Genomic DNA, 7,133 nt, shown 5'->3' with positions numbered 1-7,133 from the left:
TCCTGCTGTACCTCATGGGTTGGCAGTATCAAAAAGTGGCCCTCTGAAATGTACTCTGTGTTTTGGCCCCAGATATGCTCTGGAGTGAGTCCTAGGCTCAGCAGAAATGTATGGATTTGGGAACTCCTCCTTAAGCACTCCCTTTAAAAAACTGCAGATATACTGCAGTTATCTGTGATTCTGTTCTGCCCTCCCCATCCCCTCTCCCCCACCCCTCCAATATACAAGATTTAAATATCATTGGAGGAAATAAATAAAGATAATTCTTTTCTGTGGCTTATTTAGTTAGAATGAATCTTGCAGTTCTCCAAAACACCCAAAGCTCCTGCTCCCCCACTCTTATTTAAGTTAGGGTTCAGGGTGGTGAAGTGTCTGAAATACTTTGAAGAAAGGGTGAGCCTCCTTCTCCTGACAAAGGAAGCTCTTGCTCAGTTGATTAATTTCTCTTTTGTGATAAGTGTTTGCTTGTGTAAATCACATTAGGGACTCAAAGCTTCGTGTGGCTGTATTACTGCAAACTGCCTTAAAATGTCTCAGTCATATCTATCAGAGGTCAGAGGAACCAATATTGAAATTGGTGGAACCTGAGTAAGATACTATGAAAAATAAGTAAGGAATCTGTCATGTTCTTCATACTTAGAGAAGTCTCACTCTTAATCATTTTGCCATCATTCTGCAGTTAAAGTTAAAATGAAAGGCTTATGGGATTCATTGCAGGATTATGTTGGAGAATGAGGGGTGCTTACAGAAGGAATTGGTAGGATAGCAAACAGCTTTTAATGAGCATTTCAAAACTCCTGTAGATATTTATGAGATCTCTCTGGTGAGACATGAGGAAGGTCTTCTAACTAAACCATTTGCCTTGAAGAATCTTTCTGCTTTTGTCCAATGCTTCAGCTGGTTAGGAACAGAGTTTTTCCTGCCCTGGATCTGATAGCACAAATGCCAAAGTCTCTTCACTGTGATGTTTCAAGTTTGGGTATTTTAGCATCAAGATTTGCATCTATGCAAGGGCAGTGTATTTCAGTCTGCAGGCCTGCAATAAGCTGTACTGGCACAGGGTATTAACTTTTTCTACCTTACAATAATTTGCTGATTTATCTCATAGTTTGTTGGTAAGTGTGTTGGTTTGCTCAAAAGCAGATGCCAAGATAACACTGTAGATGGAAAATTCAGTTTGTTGTTATTTTTATTTCCATCTTCTCAATGACAAGCACTGACACTGTGCTAAATTGAACAGGTTTGGAATTTGGTTAACCATTAAAAACCTGTGAATTTATCTGTTGAACAGTCTTCCTCTGGGCATCTGCATGTCGACAACAGGTGAGGTCCACACATCTGCAGGGCACTGCTCTCCAGTGCTCATGTGCCTGCCGATCCCCTTTGGTAGCTGCCAGCTCTGACTCCAACCAAATCTGGATTTCTACACAACCATTCCTTGAATTGTTTTAAGCAAATTGAAAGAATCTATGATCTTGTCTCTGCTTCCATGTTTTGAGCAAGCCATTTTTTCTCCTGTCTCTTTGTTTTGGAGGGGGAATAAGGTGATAGACCTGTGCTGAGTCCCTCTTCAGAGGGATGTATTGCAGGCCTTGTATTGCCAGGCCATTTCTCCTTGTTTGTTTGTTTTGTTTTGTTTTGTTTTGTTTTGTTTGCAGTACATTGAGAAAACCCTGGTCTTGCTACTTGTTCTTTAAAATACCCTGGGGATGAAATGCCTCAGAGAAGACTTGAGTAGTTAAGTCCTTCTTCTTTCTCTCCTCCTTTTTTTTTTTTTTTTTTTTTTTAAATAAACCAAGAATTTCTTGTCATTCCTACTTCTGCAAACTAGTCTTGTAATGCAAGCCTGATATACGTTTTTTTCATGTAAAAACATAACCTGTCAACTGGCATTTTAAAACTCCAATGTCTGTATTTGGCAAACTAAATAAAACTGCTTTACTTCCAGGGGTTCAGGAACCTATGAGGGATAAGGTATAGAATGAAGAAATAGCCAAGTGATTGAAGAAATAGAGTAGCAGCATGTTCCAAGAGAAGAGGGTTTCAATAAAAAACACCTGTGTGGATCACAGGTGTTGATAGACACAAGCCATTGGGGACAGAAGGTTTGTGGTGGTGAGCAAGGGAGTTAGGGCAGAGCTTTATATAGGAGGGTTTGGTTAGGAGGAAGGTGTTAGGAAGATGGTACAGATTTTGAAAAATCACGTTTTTTACCACATTTGAAGTGATCCTTGTGTTCAGAGGCACAAATGTAGGGAGCTACTTTCCACTTCAGTGCTGAAATACAGAGGGAGCAGCAAGGAGAAGGCTGGGTGTTGCTGCAAAGGGAATGCACTGTCTTGAACTAAATGTTGATTTTTGTCTGCTGGAGCTGGAGAAATCTAACGATGAACAAGAGTTTAATGTATGTTAAAAAAATACATCCAAAGGCCCGTATTTGAAATATCTATAAAAATGCACATGTGTGACTTAGGGCATGTGATTCTTTACCATATTAGCCAACACAAGATGGAAGTCTGAGCGCCACGTTTTTTAATAGGATAGGTTAAATTTCCTTTTTGAATGAAAGTTAATATATTTAAATATACGAGAACAAATTTCCTTGTCTCCTGGAGAGTTAGGACATGACTTTCTGCTTTGTTGCAGCACTTTTCTGCTGGTGCTGCAAATATGCTTTGTACAAGTGTTGAAAAAAATGCTGTTACGAAACAGAGAATTAGACCTCAGTATGTAAAATAGAGAGATGATGCAGAGTAATTTGAGTAGGAAATCCTGGGACATTAGTGATGCTCCAAGTGCAAATTTTAATATGGATTTAACTGCAGGGCTGCTACTGAGGCCTCGATAATGTTATTTTAAGGTTAATTTGGAAACCTCGTTCAGCGTTTTGGCTGCCTAACAGCCACTGTCATTAGTGAGAGTCGCATGGTTGAGTTCCAGTGCTCTGCTCTGAAAATCTCCCTCTCTACAGTTGTTTATGTACGTAGAAATAAATGAGCAAATAGACCATTCTTTGAAAAGGCGATTTGGTGTATGATAATAATGTGTTAATGTTTTAATCCAGTCATCTGTACTCCCACAAGACAGGCAAAGTAGCTTCAGATCTGAGTTCTGAACCTTTTCTTAATGACAGATTTCTTTGGTCAGAAGCAAGTCAAGCTCTCCCTTTGTCATCCTGGCTTATTTTTCAGTCTTGCTGTCTTTCCACAAGACAGCAGTGAGAGATTGCTATGAAACTAATTAATGTCTGACAGACAGATCGAACCAAATATCCAAAGGATTCAGAGTATAGTTCATTCCCCTTTACAAAACAGAATACCAAAAGGCTAGAAACATATAGATGGCATTATTATGCTAACAAATAGCGGAGGGAATTTTCTTGCTCATTTTATCCAAATTAGACAATTTAAGACAATTATGGTTAAACTCCCCTCCCAGGCTGCGGCTCAGCTACCTTGATATGCTGGTAGTTGTAAAGAGATACCTGTGAAATATTACCTAAGAGGGAAGCTGTGTGCTTTAGTGGACGTCTATTGTCTCTCAGAGTGCAACCACAAGGGAGAAATAAGGGTCATGTGTCATATATGCATAGCCAAAGTATAGAAGATTTATGACTTGGTGAATATGTAGATATGCTAGTGTTCTTGACCAAGCCGTGGAAGCTGTCCTTGAGTGTGTCTGAGGTTTTACAGTTCGGAAAAAAAAAGACTTCAAAGAGAGAAAGAGACAAACAATTATGCACACACAGTCTTGGAACACTTGGGCAGTGTTCTCTGCAATCGCAAAAATAATGACTGCTCATCCCAGTCTCTGGGGGGGAAATTTCCATATTTTTGCTTTCGAGGCACTTTCAAAACCATTTACTGCCATAATTCATACACCGCTGGATTAAGAACCATATGCTTCTTAAAATCAGCAAGAGGCTATGTAGCAGATTTGCTGATTTAAGGAAAAGGAAAAAATAAAAATAAAATAGGCAGATTGAGACCTACTTTTACTTCAAAGGATATAATAATATCAGTTTTTAAGTCCACTCATTAAGAAACAATGCCTAATTAATTGGATAGGGTGATGTTCTGGCTTGGTTTCGTGGGTTTTTTGGTAGCTGGTAAGAAGCTGAGAAGATCCCTCTGCCCCAAAATCCAGCCAAGCAGCTATTAGAAGGACAATAGATGTGCCTCAGCTATTAACATATGAAAGAACTGATATAACACCTGAGCAGAGAAGCACTTGGGGGGAGAAGAGCTGTGCTGGAGAAGGACAGCAGTGCTGGTGGTTGGTGAGGAAGAAGGGGAAGAAGGTGCCCAAGCACAAGCTTCCCTGCAACCCATGGTGAGATGACATGCTGTCCCCCTGCACTCATGGAGGAACGTGGTGGAACATTCCCTGAAGGTGCCAGGAGGGGTGAACTTGGCCAATGGACTTCGATTCTGTGGCCAGAGGATTTGCTGCCAGTGGACTCTGCGCGGCTTTGGAAGATCCTGACAGAAAGGGAATTTGTTCCCGAAGCAGCCTGTGACTCTGTGGGAAGCCCAGGCTGGAGCAGCTTGTTCCGGACATCGTGGGAAGGACTCATAAAGGAGAGGTTCATGGAGGACTCTCTCCCATGGGAGGGACCCCTTGGGGAAGCAGGGAAGGACTGTAAGGAATCCTTCTTCCTGAGGAGGAAGCAGCAGCAGGAACCACCAGCCTGTGAACTGACTCTAAACCCTGTGGCTCTGGGGGGAAGGAGGGAGAGAAACCGGGAATAAAGTGATTTGGGCCTGGGAAGAAGGAAGGGGTGGGGTAACATATGCAAGCCCTACTCTGTGTGTTGTCTGTGTCCTGTGTATGGTTTTAGTGTGAAATATTATTATTTTTTCCTCAAGTTGAGTCTATTTTCCCTGGGACTTTAATCGGTGAAGAACCTTCCTTGTCCTTTGTCTCAACCCAGGAACTTTGTCCTCCTCATCCCAGAGTGTGTGTGTGTGGGGAGTTTGAGTGAGCAGCCATAGGGCTGCTCCTTTGTTATTGTGCTGAGCTCAAACCACATTATTAATGGCAAGCCAGGCAGGAGTGAGACAAGGAACCATGACAAGTGACAACAAAAAATATCAGAATTTAGTATGTTGACCAATGCATTTTGTTTGTGTGCCTGCTGTGGTATATTTTGGCCAGCAGTTACACATAATTATTGACTCTACGTTCAACACAAGTTGTATCCAGAAAATAAAGCAGTGCCTGTGGATCAGGAGAGTAACAGGTCAAAATGAAGGTATGGTCCTGTGACTTGAATCACGAGTGATCACAGTTTGCTACCTCGGATTACAGTGTGATGTTAACTCCCTCTGCTTTTCAGCCTAACATGCACTGATTTCACTGTTCAGCAGTAAAACACCTTTCACTGCTGTTATTGCTACCAGCATGTCATTTGGATTATCTAGTCCAATTCATGTCTTTTTGGATTTGTGATTGCTTCTTGATAATTGCTTCTTCATAAGGCAGACATGAGTGTCCTCAGAATCCAGTAAGTCTCATACCTGTCCGTTTCAACACATACTCACCATCTCTGGGACCACAAAGAAAACTTTTCAAATAACTCTTTGTCTACGAGCAGTTTGTGAGCAATTTCAAACAACAACTGCCTGAGTCTGCAGACAGCCTGAAAACAGACCTTCAGGAAGGGTTATATGAAGGTCACTGATGAAACTTAAAACACAGCCATAATCTTCTCATAGTTAATGGCTTCAGTAGGCGTATAGCTCATATAAACATAACTCCTGTTCACGGCAAGGAAATGGGAAGAGGTGTGTTGGCATAATTAGCAACTGCTGAAGCCAGTAAAATATATTTGTATCTTCTTGGTTGAATTGTAGTTCTTAACTTTTCCTAAATTTGTTGCTGATTTTTCAGTAACAAGTTTTGTTTGTTTATTTGCTGCACTGTCAAAGACAGATTTGCTTCTGCTTAACTTACACCTCTCTCACATCAAAATAGACTCTAATGCTTTGTGCCACTTCATACTGGACAAGGTCAGGATATCAAGATACACAGGGATGAAAAGGTGCATTCCTCTTCCCTTTGCACTGGTTATATTGCTGCTGACAGTAGGAAAGGGGGAGCCGGAAATATGGGAACATAATGGGAGTTATGTCAGTGCCAACTTTTTCACTCTAGTGTATTAAAGAATCAAAGACTCCAAGCCAATCGGAGTTATGAAACAGAAATTTATTAATTACAGCAAGCAAAAATAGCAAGGTAACAGTGCTGGGTGCCAGGGAGTAATCTCTCCTCCTCTGGACACCTTTCCTCTTTCAGGTGTCTTCTTTAATAGTCTTTCGTGGTGTACTCTGCGCCTGTGTAATCTCAAGTTTTACATATCAAAGTTCAGAAGCAGGCAGTTCTTAGGCCTGTTCCTGAGACAAAAGTTCATTAGCACATCTGGTTGAATAAACAACTTCGGTCTCCTGGAAGGTGTTTATTAACTTAACAAACATTGCTCCAGTTGCTTGAATAAACAACTTCGGTCTCCTGGAATGTGTTATCAACTTAACACGTATTGTTCTAGTTGCCCAGCACAAAAGCTCATGTCTAGCTAGATACACAGTACACAATACAATGGCTAGGTGAACAAACTTTACACATAACACTAGTAAGGACCACTGTTGTTTTTTTGGGACAATGCAGTAACTTGTTTAAGACAGTATTTTGTAAAAGGACCCTTCCTTTATGTCCCTCTTTAGTTTTAGTGTCTGGGTAACAGCTCTTCTGGAACATTTGCAGGATGTTGCATTGATTTCTCATAAGGTCCCAGCTTATTTGGGACGATGTAATTTGGGAAAAATCTGGATCCATTGGACACATTTTAGAGGGGGGCAAGCAGGATAATCAGAACAACTGAAAAATGTGGTCCACAAAGAAAGATTAAAAGAAAAGGATTATTGAGCCTGAGTTGTCTGCACTCCCTGTTTGGGGTGGACAAAGCAATGGGACTGAACTTAAACTGGCAAGATTCAGGCTGGATTTTTAAAAAGACAGGGCAGGGAGTTTATGGCATCACTGGAGTAGGTTGCTGGCATCTCTCTTGCTGTGCCCTGCTTTGAACTGGGTAGAAAAACATCAGGTATAAATAACATGATTTGCTTTCAAAGTAA

This window comes from Chaetura pelagica, unplaced genomic scaffold (genome assembly GCF_000747805.2).
Source record: "Chaetura pelagica isolate M959 unplaced genomic scaffold, ChaPel_1.0 scaffold111, whole genome shotgun sequence".
NCBI lineage: Eukaryota > Metazoa > Chordata > Aves > Apodiformes > Apodidae > Chaetura > Chaetura pelagica.
This window is presented reverse-complemented; position numbering follows the sequence as displayed.